Source organism: Natrix helvetica, assembly GCF_964273705.1.
Source record: "Natrix helvetica genome assembly, chromosome: 5".
Lineage (NCBI taxonomy): Eukaryota > Metazoa > Chordata > Lepidosauria > Squamata > Natricidae > Natrix > Natrix helvetica.
In genome coordinates, this window is record NC_138551.1 from 132,266,013 (window position 1) to 132,280,420 (window position 14,408).

Here is a 14,408-nt window from a genome sequence, read left to right on the forward strand (position 1 = left end):
CAAAGAACAAGCAGTTGCATTCACACAGTAACCAAACGTGGTTAGTTTTAACCTGGGCTAGGTTTTTTTGTGGGTGGTTGGTTTAAGAGGTTGTGACCTTTGTACTTTTCTTTGACGAGTTAAACTAGAAAAGATTGTAACTTTTGACTTCCAGGTTCCCTCTTTGTAGGACAGAATCTTTTTGAACCGGAACGTTCCCAGTAAATCCTCATGAAATGATCTGCTTGTCCCACATCGCTTAATCGTGCTTGCCGGAGCACAAGCCGAGACCCAAATTGGGGCCAACAATTTCTCCTCACTAGTAGGTCCCTTGCCTTCCCTGATCCCCATTAGCTTTGCTACTAGTCTCCTCTTTTCCCCGATTCCTATTAGCTCCATTCGGTTTCTCTGGCTGGTCCCTTGCCTTCATTGCCCCATTAGCTTTGCTACGAGTCTCCTCTCTTCCCTGACCCCCATTAGCTCCGCTCGGTTTCTCTAGTTGGTCCTCTTTCCTCGTGTGAAGCATCTGTAGTAGTAGCAGCCTGCAGAGAAGGTGAGAAAGCAGGAGAGAAACACCAAAAGGATCCTGGAAGGCATCGTAGGGAGGCTGGCAAGCGGTTGTTCGTTCCTGCTGCTGCCTTCCTTCCCGCTGTTTGCATCGGATTCCTGGCTGCATCCCCTGCTAATTTATATTCTCCGCATCAACTGTTTGGAGCCCGGTAACGCTGTGTCTCCCTCATTGTTACAGGTGGGGGGCTCTGCCCCCTCCCTCTACAGACCTCTCACCCGAAAGCCAGCCTCCCACCGACACCCGTCATTGAGCCATTCGGTGCCATGAGCAGAGCTAAGGGGGGGACAAAGAACGCAAGGGACCAACCAGAGAAACCGAGCGGAGCTAATGGGGGTCAGGGAAGAGAGGAGACTAGTTGCAAAGCTAATGGGGCAGTGAAGGCAAGGGACCAACTTTGTAGGACAGAATCTTTTTGAACCGGAACGTTCCCAATAAATCCTCATGAAATGATCTGCTTGTCCCAGATTGCTTAATCGTGCTTGCCGGAGCACAAGCCGAGACCCAGATTTGGCCAACAATTTCTCCTCGCTAGTAAGTCCCTTGCCTTCCCTGATCCCCATTAGCTTTGCTACGATCCCCTTCTCTTCCCCGACTCCCATTAGCTCCATTTGTTTTCTCCAGCTGGTCCCTTGCCTTCATTGCCCCATTAGCTTTGCTACTAGTCTCCTCTCTTCCCTGACCCCCATTAGCTCCGCTCGGTTTCTCTGGTTGGTCCCTTGCCTTCTCTGTCCCCCCATTAGCTCTGCTCATGGCACCGAATGGCTCAATGACTTGTGTCGGTGGGAGGCTGGCTTTCGGGTGGGAGGTCTGTAGAGGGAGGGGGCAGAGCCCCCCACCTGTAACAATGTGGGAGACACAGCGTTACAGGGCTCCAAACAGTTGATGTGGAGAATATAAATACACAGGGGATGCAGCCAGAAATCCGATACAAACAGTGGGAAGGGAAGGCAGCAGCAGGAACGAACAACCGCTTGCCAGCCTCCCTACGATGCCTTGCAGGATCCTTTTGGTGTTTCTCTCCTGCTTTCTCACCTTCTCTGCAGGCTGCTACTACTACAAATGCTTCCCACGAGGAAAGAGGTCCGGGCGCCAGGCAGAAATCCGACTGGTAAGTCAGAGAATCCCAGGTTATTTGCATTTGCCCCTCCAGTCTTCTTCCTTAAGGAAGAATTCCACGGCCTTCTCTTCCTTTTCCATCTCTGTATGTCACCAAATATTTAACTCCCAGCAGGGTGGTAGCTCTGTCCATGAGCCACCCCTCTGGCCTGAAAGGCAATCCCCCCCCCCCCCAATGCAAAGGCGATAGAGGAATAATAGAGTTGAAAGGGACCTCAGAGGTCTTCTAGTCCAACCCATCCAGGAAGCGGCTGCTTCAGTTCTGCAACTGACTTTCTTGGAGAAAGAGCTGAGCTGAAGAAGCTTCTTGGTTGAGAATAACAGAGTTGGGAGGGACAAGCAGGAGGCACAGAGTCTCATAGGGCTGGAAGGGTTAGGGTTAGGGTTGACTAAGATTGAACCTGGTTAAGACTGAGAGGCCACAAGGAAATCCCAGGGCCATCATGTAGCAAGGGAAAAGTTGTTTTTTTTTAAATCCTAGAAGGAAACGGCATGGTTTCCCCATTGTTGCCAAGACAACAAGAGATAATCCCTGGGAACTGAGTTCGATTCAAAAAAGATTTAAAGGTAGGAGACCACCGGTCCCGATGATTGGTCCAAAGTCACCCAGTGGGTTTCATAGCTGAGGCAGGATTTGAACTCACCATCTCTTGCTTTCCAGCCTGGTGCCTTAACCCCTACTAGACCAAACCTTCAAAGGGTGCATTGTTCTCCCAATCGCCTGCAATGTTTCATTTTACTACCTTTACTTACTCTGCAGTGTGCCTCGATAGCAGACTTACTCCTGGGTGTAAGTGTGCCTAGCATTTGACGGTCACCCGGCTTTTGAAAGAGTCTTGAAAAATTGCACAGGAGATGGGTCTCCTGAGGTGGCCCATTTAGGGAACCTCCAAGTCCAGCAGCAGTCTACCTTAATGTTTTGGGATCTAGCAGTTGGAAGGAGCTACGGCAGCTTAGCATGAACCTATGCTTCCAGATAGGTGAGGCCGGTCTATCAGGGCAAAGATGGGAGGGAGCATCCTGCTTCTGCTTTTGCCTTCCAGCCCCAGGAGCCTTCGCAGGCAGTCGCTTTCACGAGAAACTATTTTTGGGTTGAATTTATATTTACCAACAAAGAATTAAAGGGAAACTAGGATTGATCCATTTCAAGCTATTTAACTCTCGTCAGCTAGCCATATTCGAACCTGCACTACTTACATATTGCATAGATGTATTAACCTCTAAGCCACAGGCTCTCCTCGCTTTGTCAGCTAAACCAGGGGAGAGAAGAAGTGCTTTTTTCGGAGATACCTCCATATGTTAACTGTCTTGTTTTCATTTCTCTTTTAGTGTATGGCCTGCGGCCCTGAGAACAGAGGGACCTGCTTCGGGCCCAACATTTGTTGTGTAAAAGGAATGGGCTGTTTTACTGGGACTTGGATGAGTCAGCATTGCCCGGAGGAGAATGATAACCCTTCTCCCTGCGAGGGTAGTAGAACGCCCTGCAGTGGGAATGGGCGATGCGGAAGCCCTGGCATTTGCTGCAATTGGGGTATTTATAGGAGGGGGGAATCAGAGGTGGGGAAGGGGAAATGAAGAGAAAAAGAAATATCAGACACAATGTAAAAAATCTTATTGCACTCATCCTTAGCCAAATGTAATGTTGAGCAGTGCTGAAGCCCTAAAGCATTCTGTTCTCTAACCAGATGCCCTCCAGATGTGTTAGACTTCAATTCCCAGAATTCCTGATAGCCCTGGGAGTTAAAGTTTGAGGCATCTGAACGTAGACATTGTGCTGCTCTTATTGCGTCCGCGGATAACCGCCCTGCCGCCCTGTTTAGGGTGACTCGCTCCCTTTTATCGCAGGGGGCGCGGGAGACACCCTTACAGGGTAGAGCAGAGGAGTTTGGGGAATATCTTCAGGACAAAATCGATCAGATCCGGAGCGGGTGGACCTCCGTCAGTGGACCAGACGAGCCGCCAACAGCGAGTCTTGAGAGACCATTCTGGGAGGAGTTTGACTCTGTTGCCCCCGAGGATTTGGACAGGTTGCGTGGACGGCTGCGACCCACCACTTGTTTAACGGACCCGTGCCCCTCCTGGCTGGTACTGGCAGCCTGGGAGGTGACACGAGGCTGGCTCCTGGGCCTGGTGAGCGCCTCACTGAGTGAGGGATACTTACCAACCGCCTTGAAAGAGGCGGTGGTGAGACCCTTGCTCAAGAGGCCTGCGCTCGACCCAATGGAGCTAGCTAACTATCGTCCAGTCTCCAACCTCCCCTTCTTGGCGAAGGTTGTCGAGAATGTGGTGGCGCAGCAGCTCCCGCGACACCTAGACGAATCCGATTATCTAGACCCACGCCAGTCCGGCTTCCGACCCGGGCACAGCACTGAGACAGCCTTGGTCGCGTTGGTGGATGACCTCTGGAGGGCCAGAGATAGGGGTTGTTCCTCTATCCTGGTCCTATTAGACCTCTCGGCGGCTTTTGATACCATCGACCATGGTATCCTATTGCGCCGGTTGGAGGGGATGGGAGTCGGAGGCACCGTTTTGCGGTGGTTCGGCTCCTACCTCTCCGACCGGAAGCAATGTGTGTTGACAGGGGGGCAGAGATCGTCCCTGAGGCCACTCACTTGTGGGGTGCCACAGGGGTCGGTCCTCTCGCCTCTCCTGTTCAACGCATATGTGAAGCCGCTGGGTGAGATCATCCGTGGTTTTGGGGTTGAGTACCATCTTTACGCTGATGATACTCAGCTGTATATTTCAACCCCAAACCACCCCAACGAGGCTGTCGAAGTGATGTCCCGGTGTTTGGAAGCCGTCGGGGTCTGGATGGGGGACAACAGACTCAAACTCAACCCCTCCAAGACCGAGTGGCTGTGGTTACCGGCACCTCGGTTCAGCCAGCTGACTCCATCGCTGGCCATAGGGGGCGAACAATTGTCCCCTGTGGAGCGGGCGCGCAATTTGGGCGTCCTCCTTGATGCCCGGCTGTCAATGGAGGACCATGTGGCAGCCGTGGCAAGGGGGGCGTTCCACCAGGTTCGCCTGGTGCGCCAATTGCGCCCCCTACTGGACCGGAGTGCCCTGCGCACGGTCACTCATGCGCTGGTGACGTCTCGCCTGGACTACTGCAATGCCCTCTACATGGGGCTTCCCTTGGGACGCATCCGGAGACTGCAGCTAGTTCAGAACGCAGCCGCGCGGGTTATTATGGGAAGTACACGTTACTCCCACGTAACACCTCTCCTGCGCGAGCTGCACTGGCTACCTGTGGCCTTTCGGGTGCGTTTCAAGGTATTGATCACCATCTTTAAAGCGCTCCATGGCAGAGGACCTAGTTACCTGCAGGATCGCATCCTACCACACACGTCCCTGCGACCTATCCGCTCACACAGAGAGGGGCTCCTCCTGGTGCCGTCTGCTAGGCAATGCCAGCGGGCAACACCTAGGAGTAGATCTTTCTCTGTGATGGGCCCAACCCTCTGGAATGACCTCCCCCCAGACATTCGAACTACCACCGACCTCCGTTCCTTCCGGCAAAAGTTAAAGACTCACCTGTTTCAATCAGCTGGCCTGGCACTTTCTTAGTTTTACCTCCCAGGGATTTATTTTATTTTAGGGTTTGGGGTTTTAATTGTGATGTTTTAAGATTAGAATTATTTATTTCTTAGTACAGCCTATCTCCCCCTCCAAATGTATCTTAAATGTAGTTTAAATGTATTTAATTATTATGACTGATTTTATTATATTGACTGTACACCGCCCCGAGTCCCTTTTTGGGAGAGGGGCGGTCTAAAAATCTAAGAAATAAATAAAAAAATAAATTTCAGCAACTTAAAAACCATCCTCTTCTCTAAAGGTAGCCCTTGTTTATCAATGGTCTCAGATGGTGACTGTTCACAAAGATGAGGTGATTAAAAATTCATTTCCCAAGCAAGGCAGGCCTTTAGAATGACAAAAGTCTTCAGAGTGACTCTGATTAAGATCCAGTCAGTTTCAGGCAGCAGCTGCCAGCTGATGGGAGGCTTCTAATCAACTAAGGTGACAAAACTGAGCTTGTTGACTTGCAGTAAGAACTTTTTAAAGATGCACAATCCAGGGAGGAGAGCAGCTCAGAAAAAAAGAGCTTGTTTAAACAGCTTTCTGTCTTGTGAGGGAGGAAAAAGAAACAGTTGGACATATGGGGCTGTACCAGAGAAAATTATCTAAATGAGGTGGCAACATGCAGTGATCTTTGCAGCCTCCTTCTCTTTCGGACTCTCCCTCTCCCTCCCCCAACTCTCTCTCTGCATACATTAAATATATTTTGTTTAATCACTAGGTTGTTGCAACCAATGGCAGTCACTAAATGAGGACTACCTGTATCAGCATTTTTTCTACTGCATGATCAGGTTTCTCAGCTCCCCATAATCATATAAAAGTCCAATTAAAAAAAACTTCCTGTGATAGAAACGGGAGGTGTTTTCTTTGGCCAGGAATTAAAAACAGCCTTACCAACTTCAGTGTTCCGCAGCCTTGACCACTTAAAGATTTGTGGCTGGGGAATTCTGGGAGTTGAAGTCCACACATCTTAAAGTGGTCAAGGCTGAGGAACACTGACCGATTCCTAAACCTTTAATTTGCAGAAATCCAGAGGGGAGTATTTTCCAATCAATCAGAATAGAGCTGGAAGGGACTTTGGAGGTCTCCTAGTCCAACCCCCTGCTCAAGCAGGAGACCTTATATCATTCCAGACAAATGGTTGTCCAATCTCTTCTTTAAAAACTCCAGTGATGGAGCAGCCACAATTTCTAGTGGCAAACCGTTCCACTGGTTAATTGTCCTCACTGTTAGGGCATTTCTCCTTAATTCCTGGTTGCTTCTCTCCTTGATTTGTTTCCATCCATTGTTTCTTGTCCTGCCCCCTGATGCTTGGAAAATAGATTGGCCCCCTCCCCTTTGTGGCAATTCCATGGGTTGTGGACCCTCCTAACCCCACCAGAGTGAGTTGCTGCTAAAATCCCACCAACAAGAGCTAGGAAAAGCTTTGGACGTCTTCCCTTCCTGTCTGGGACTGACTCAACGGGTTCTTCTCCTTCCCATCCCTTTACAGACGTTTGCTTCCGCGATCCTTCCTGCATAGAGTAGAATGGCGAGAGAGGACGGACGTCTCTGGAAAGGAATTTGACCGGGCTGGATGATCTCCTTCTCCAACTGGTGGACCTGCCTAACAAACAGCAACAAGGAAAACCACAATGTCATTAAGGTGTCGGAGAGATGGTGTTTCGTGGGCATCATGGGCTTAGAACCGAAGTAGCCCTGAGTGATCCAAAGCTTATAACCATTTAAGAATAAAGTGTAAATACTCTACCCAAAACCAGTTCTGAATTAATAAAAGTCTTCTTGCATCGTGTGAGAAATTTGTTTAAGCGTCATTCATTAAGAGAAGCCTCTTGAGATGTGAAGCGTTATCACAAAACCCTTGAAGGCCACCAAATTCCTAACCTTTCTCTAAAGTAGGGAAAGGAACGTCTTTTGTAGATATACAGGTAGTCCTCAATTTACAACCGGTCACTAAGTGACCATTCAAATTTACGTCAGATCATCCACTACTTACGACTCTGTTCCAAAGTTCTGACATGACCACATTTTGGGTGTTCGGCACTTGAACTGTATTCCTGTAGTCATGTGACCACAATTTACGAGATTAAGACCGTGAAGGTCTTCTTGTCCATCCCCCTGCTCAAACTTTTTAAAAGCCTCCAGTAATAGAACACCCTGGTGGCAAGCTGTTCCACTGATTAATTGTTCTCACTGTCAGGGAATTTCTCCTTACTTCTAAGTTGCTTCTCTCCTTGATTAGTTTCCATCTGTTGCTTCTTGTTCTACCTTCAGGTGCTTTGGAGAATAGCTTGACTCCCTCCTTTCTATGGCAGCCCCTTGAATATTGGAACACTGCTATCATGTCTCCCCTAGTCCTTCTTTTCTCTAGAGTGGCCGTAGCCAATTCCTGCAACCGTTCTTCGTATGTTTTAGCCTCCAGGCCTTTAATTCTCTTAGTTGCTCTTCTCTGCACTTTTTCCAAAGTCCCAACATCCTTTTTATAGTGTGGTGACCAAAACTGGATGCAGGATTCCAGGTGTGGCCTTACTAAGGCTTTACAAAGATGGGGGGGGGGCATATTAGTCTTGTTCCAGCACTAAATAATCCTCTTGGCGGCCCTGGGGCCAGAACAAGAGTCAGCACCAATGAGAATTCTCCCTTATTGAGCGTCATCGGTCTCCAAGCAGAGTACTTTGGGGCTTCATCCGAAGGAGGAGAACCAGTTCTGAGGAGAGAGAGAGGCGGGGAAAGTGGGAGGGGGGATCTTGACCTGAAGAACCAACTGGGGCTTCTTCTCTGCTTGGAACACTCTCCTGCACTGGGTGAAGTCAAGCGAGATTCTGCCCGGAGACCGATGACGCTGCAGAAGGGAGATTTCCCATTGGTCCTCCTTCTTTCCGGACCCTCCCAATCCCAAAGTTGGAGGAAGCCCCATTCTGGGCTCTGCAGAGTTTCTGTGATCCCTTCGCTTGGCGGAGAGAGAATTAACCGGTGTGGATTTCCATTGCCTGAGCCAAAGTGATCCATAGGATCTTCAGACAGGTCGTTTTCTGGGGGGAGGGGGGACCCGGGGGGGGGGAGGAGAGGCCAGGCCGAGGCAATTCAGCCGGTTCTCAGAACTGGGCATCAAATTAACAACCGGGGAGAATGGGCTGAATCCCAGCAGAGGAAGCAATCCCAGTCTACTTTCCCCCCAATTAACCCCCTTCCCTAGCAGTTATGAGTCAGTCCAAAGTCAAGAGGGAGACTCAAAGAACTCTTGAACTCAGACTTCTCAATACTACCAAACCTCAATCGAAACCATTTTTCTTTAAAATAAAATAAAATAAAATCAGACAGACGAAGGGGCTTTTACGACAATTTGCACACCCAATAATCTTTTTTGCAGCAACCCTCCTGTAGCAGTCAGATAGACCTCACTGATGCTCTGGAAAACTAACTGTGTTAAACCTGAGAAAAACTCTCTCAAGCAGAGCTTCTCCAACTCTGGATCCTCCTTGCTAGAGAGAAATGAAGCCATTTAAAAGGGGTGCAAATTGAGTCTGCTTTGCCCTCCGAAACACTCAGCAGAGGTGAGACTCAACTGCATTTCTTTCTTAGCAACTAAGCAGGGATCCCACGAATTCATTGCTCATCTGAACATTTCTTCCCCTTCTGGATTTCAGGTTTTGCATGTCGGAGAATTCACCTGGTGTTGGACTGGAAATGAAAACGTGGAAATTGGTTGTTCATCGTGAGACACGGCTCCCTGTCTTGGGGAGGGGCATGGTTGGGGGGGATATTCATTCTCTCTCTCTCCCTCTCTCCCCCTTCCCCTCTATCTCTCCCTCCCTCTCTCCTTCCCCCTCTTTCACTCACTCCCACACCCTCCCCCCTCTCTCTGTCTTTCTCCCCCCCTCTCTCCCCCCCTCCCTCCCCCCTCTTTCCCTCTCACTCACACTCTCTCACTCACTCCCCCGTTCTCTACCTGCCCCTGTCTCTCTCCCTCCCCCTCTCTTTCTGCCTCCTCCCTCCTCCCCTCCCCCTCTGTCTGTCTGTCTGTCTCCCTCCCTTCCTCTCTATCTCTCTGCCAAGAAAACAACTGGCAGAAAACTGCCATAGTAAGTCTCACTGGAGTGTGTGGCTTCATAGAGCTTCAGTAGTAAGGGGCAGTCTACCTTAGAAGATCTAGGCCTCTTGGCAAAATGTGATCTTTTGGCTTGGATCCCCCCACTGGAACTTGTCTAAAAGAGAGTCCTGTGATTTGGGGCTCAGCTTCATCAGAAATGATGTCTGCATATAAAAACCCAGGCAGAGAATTTCTCTCCTTTTTCTGCCCTTAAAAATCATCAAACAAGACTTTGGCATGCAGAAAAAGATGCCTGAACCTAAGCAGCAAAAACACAGGGAGCTGACAGAGGGATGTTGCGACAACCACAGCAACAAAAAACCAAACAAACCCCAGCATCTCAACACAAAGGTAATCGAACTGGAAGCTGACCAAGAGCTGCATCAGTCAGTCTTGCTCAGTCATCTAGCTTAGTGGAGCTTCCATATGATGAGGCAGTCTACAACAAAAGAGCCAAAAGATGAGAAACAGGCAGCTTTGGTGATCTGTTGGTAGCTTCCCAGGGGCCTTGGGCTGGCGTTGGTGTGTGTGGAAAAGGTGGAGAAGGTGAGCTTTGATCATCTCCTTGGGATTCTGCTGGCTTGATGATGTCATCCTTCCAGCTCAACTGTCCGCTAACTGTCAATCATCTGAGTGAAGATGGCTTTCAGGAGGTAAGTAATCTTCAGAAGGACTCCTGGGCTCTTCCCAATTTTGTAGCCAACTTCTCAGAGGGTGGGAAATTTCACGGATGGGAACAGCCATTTCTTGTCTTCTTAGGAAAGAGAAACTGTTCGCAATTTTTTTTCAGGGCAGTTTTCTCTTTAATTCCTAATTGGCACTAAGAGCCTGGTTTGATTACTTTCCATATGATTAGGATCACATAGCATCTTTATTTATTTAATTAGTTTTCTGCGTGCTTGTTTGTTTGTTTGTTTGTTTGTCAAACATGCGCAAGATAACAAGTATAGGTATGAAGATAAACATGGGAAGAAAGGAAATAAATACAGATAAATGGAGACAGTAAGACAGGGACGGTAGGTGTGCTGGTGTGCTTATGCACACCCCCTTTACAGACCTCTTAAGAATGGGGAGAGGTCCACAATAGACCTCCGAATTAAGAAAAACCTTTTAAAATTAGATCAACTCAACACATCTAGTCATGTAAACCAAACCCAGGTTAAAAGTGAGGAACTCAAGCCAAGAGTATTATTTTCCCACTCTGGTTTCTTGAGTCAGGGAGATTCTGGAAAACAGGCTTCAGTTGTTCCTTTTCCTTACATCCCTTTTTCTCTCTTCTAGGGCTTTTTCAGCTGCTTTTCCTGTTTCGGAGGGAGAAGGGAGAAGGCGAGGGGCCCAGCAGCTGATGCTCCCACTTCTCCAGACTATCGACTGGAGGACGGCATCAAGGCTCCCGAGAGGACATCTGTGGCTGTGGATGTGGAGCTGCAGAAAAAAGAGTGATGTGATGAGTTGATGTTTTGGATTGGGCTGGAACATTGAGAGGAAAAGGGGAGGATTTCCTTTAGGCAGGGACACCTAGATGCAGGGATATGCAGAACACACACCTGCATCTTTGCAGATTCCAGGTGGCAGAGAGGGAGGGGTCAGAGGCCAGGCTGTTCCTGACCCACTAAGCATCCCTCCTTCTGCAGCTTCTGCCTCTATGTTGACTCCCCACAATCGGCTCTTCTCCTTCCAATTGGCTCTTCTCCCTCCTTCCAATTGGCTCTTCTCCTTCCAATTGGCTCTTCTCCATCCTTCCAATTGGCTCTTCTCCATCCTTCCAATTGACTTCTCCTTCCAATTGGCTCTTCAGGGAACCTTGAAGATGGTTCGGTGGCACTTATTCACATCTTGGTAAGAACGGGAAGGGAGAATATAGAGAGCAAGGTTTGCCTGGGGCCTCAGTGGGAAGATGCCTCATGGCCAGGAGACTCCACCAGCTCTGTCAACCAGAGAAATCTTTCATCTGGGGGAGAGCTAAAACTCTGTTGAACACCTGCCTCTCCTTCTCCAGATTTCCCCAGAAATGACACCATACAAAAGAAGAAGCTCCTCTTCACCAAAAGGGAGATCAAAAGTTAAGAGAACGTACCCCATCAGGCTGCCTGTCGTAAAAGGGACCGACAGAGGAGCCAGAAACTATGGGAAGAGGTCCAGGAGAGGATGAAGATGATAGACCAACCCTTGGAATTAGAGGGCCCCATAGCTAAGCTTTTCTCCCGGGTGTGAATCCCAGTCTCAATGAGGTGCAAAATATTCCCTGGGATGGAGAGAGACTCAGAAGGGTTTCCCCCTCCCTTTCTGAAAGGGAGAACACGGGGGACCCTGGGAGAAAGACACCACACAGCCTCCCAAACTTAGAACCTGACTCTTTTCCGTTGCAGCAGGAACGCAGCATCACCCAAGGCCTCTCTTCCATCGCCATTCTGTTTAGGCAGAAGCAGAGTGGGCAAATGGCAAACAAACAGATCCCATCTCTGAAGCTCTTTCCACCCTTCCTGCATCTCCTGTTCAGGGTTTCTCCCTCTGGGAAGCCAGGTGAAGCTCTCCCTGCAGCTCCCTCCAAGTCCTCACATTCAGATGGTTTCTCCCTTCTGCATCTTTTCCTGGGAGAGAAGAGAAGGACTCAATGTGAAAATCTTTCCTCATTCCATGCATTGTTCTGGTTTCTTCCTGAGGGGATCCTTTGATGGGAAGGGAGGGATCTCCTGAGACTCTTTCCAGCCTTCAATCATTGAAATGGCTTCTCCTCTTGGTTCTTTGGCTGCTTTTCCTCCTTTGGGGTCCTCATTTAGTTGGAGGGGACTCTCCTCCCAGGTCAAATACAGTTCCTTGCAATGACATCAGATTTGGCTCTGAATAATTCTCATCAACTCCTAGACTGAAATAAAGAAAATCCCATTAAAATACAAGGAGCGTCTACCTACTTTGTGTGTCTTCTTTTACCAGTAATAATATATTTCTTCCCTTTCAAATTGTTGAAATTTGGGATGTTTTCATTTTGACAATTTAAGATATCCTTGCTAGGCCACTCCTGCATTAGGCAACAGACCCTAGATGGTTTTTATTTTTCAGTGGATTCCACTTCTATTAGGCTAAGAAAAGGAGAAAGGTCAGGAAAGACTGGATTCAAGAGAAAAAAAGTAAACTCTATGAAATTATAATCCTTTTTTCCGTCTCATGCAGCAGGGGAATGGCAGAGGCAGATAATCAATAATCTAGGATAGACCCTTCCGGATATTATAAAACAAAGAAGCTTGCTGGATTTAGTCCACCAGGTTGTGTCAAAAGGGCCTGGCATTCACAACACCCAGAAGAAAAGGAATGTTTTCCCTAAATACATGCTAGAAGCTGTTTCTCAATAGAGGACCCCTCTGATTTTGGGGGTGGGCAACAGAGCCGAAGCCCATTGCGGGCAGGGAGGGAGTCCCAGAAGCCCCCAGAGGGTCTCCTCAGAAGACCCAGCTGCCTCTTGCTGGATCCAGTATCAGATTTGGGTGCTGGGTGACCCTGGAGGAGGAGGAGGAGGTTCTCCCATGTCCTCAGGTGACCCCTGGCTTCCCTTCAGCAGGAGCCCCCAAAGAAGCTCGGGGAAAACTGGCCCAATGCAGCCCCTTCTCTGCCCCCTTTGAGTCCCCCATCCCAGCCTGGGAGAAGCTCCATTTGGAGGGTCCTGCATCCTCCCCTCATTTACCCACGGGGGACCCAGCTCAGCCACACCAAAACTGGGGGGGTGGCCCCCTCGCTGTCCCCTCTCTCTGGGCCGGCAGCTACCTTGGCGGAAGATGAGAGGCTTTCAGGGGGGCCTTTGGGGGATTTCAGAGGGGCTTCTGGTGGTGGTAGGACTTCTGACAGTAGGGCAAGGGTGCCCTTCATTTAGTTAGTCATGAGTAAAGCCCGGCCTTGTTATTATTGTGACAAGAGAGGCAGGTGGCTAGAATAATGGGGAAACGGAGTAAGAAAGGACCTTAGAGGTCATCTGTCCAACTGCCCCCTGTAGGGCCTCCTAGACATGTTGCTCAACCTCAGCCACCTGAAGATGGGTGGACTTCAACTCCCAGAATTCCCTATCCAGCACTCAGGGTCCTCTATGGATACAAGTTTGATACATATGGATATAAGTCTGGCTTAGGCTTCAGCATTTGTTATTAATATAATAGGCCAAGAGAATATAACCTTTTAAGGCTTCCTTAGAATTGCCATGTATTGCCTATTTATGTATATATGATGCTTAGTTTTAATATTTGGTGTGTAACAGAGCTATCTATTAGCCACATTTAGGTTTCGTTTCTTTACTAGTGTTTAGTTTCATTTCTAGGATAAGTTTCCTTTTCCTCGAAGCATTAAGCTTTTGTTACGTATGTAATGAGTCATGCTTTTCTGTGATTCCTATATGCTACTCCTTTATGCGTGTAATTCCCCCCGCCCTAATGAAACTGCTTAATAAAAAGAGTTTGCTTTGATCTGTTCGGGGGATACACAACATCACCCCGGGCATTTCCTTGCTCTCTCACTCCGAGAATCTTTTGTGTGGTGTCTTTTATTGGCTAATCCACCCTTGCGAGGGGCTCTTTAAATTCGCTCCTGCGGGAGTTATCGACAAGGAAAGTCTAAGAACCTCGGACAACGAGTGTGTTGCAGGCTCGCTGCGACAGTCCTCAATCCTCTTTCCATGCTTTAGCTGTCCCTCACACTGCCTGTAGGGAGCAGTCTACAGTCCTGCATTTCAGTCCCAGCTGGGCCCCACAGGCAGCGAGCAGGACAGCTAAAGCGGAGAAAGACCCCACAGCGCCCTCCATTTTGTGGCTTCTTTTTTCTGAGGCGATTCTTTTTCCCTCCATTTTGAGGGAAAGAAAAGCTGTGGGGAGATTTACTCTCCTCTCCAGCCACGATTCAGGGAGGGTCCCCCAAAGGGAGGGAGGGGAGTTGGGGGGCAGAGGGGGTAGGAGGACTAGGGCAGGTGGCTAATGGAAAAAAATACATGACGCTAGCATGAATACTGTTCGTCTTTTCTGCACTTTCCACTTAAAGTGAAAAGCTGGGATAGCTGCTCTGCTTGGGGGCACCCCGAGATCATCCAACCCT

At 48.9% G+C, this 14,408-nt stretch overlaps 1 long non-coding RNA gene across 1 annotated transcript; it reads left to right on the plus strand.

Annotated features, from left to right (window-relative positions):
* The first annotated feature begins 923 nt into the window (after positions 1-923).
* Positions 924-6,908, plus strand: LOC309393555. Its single transcript, XR_014175609.1, has 4 exons — positions 924-1,081; positions 1,594-1,658; positions 2,996-3,197; positions 6,741-6,908. It is a non-coding gene; the product is annotated as an uncharacterized lncRNA (long non-coding RNA).
* The last annotated feature ends 7,500 nt before the right edge of the window (positions 6,909-14,408 follow it).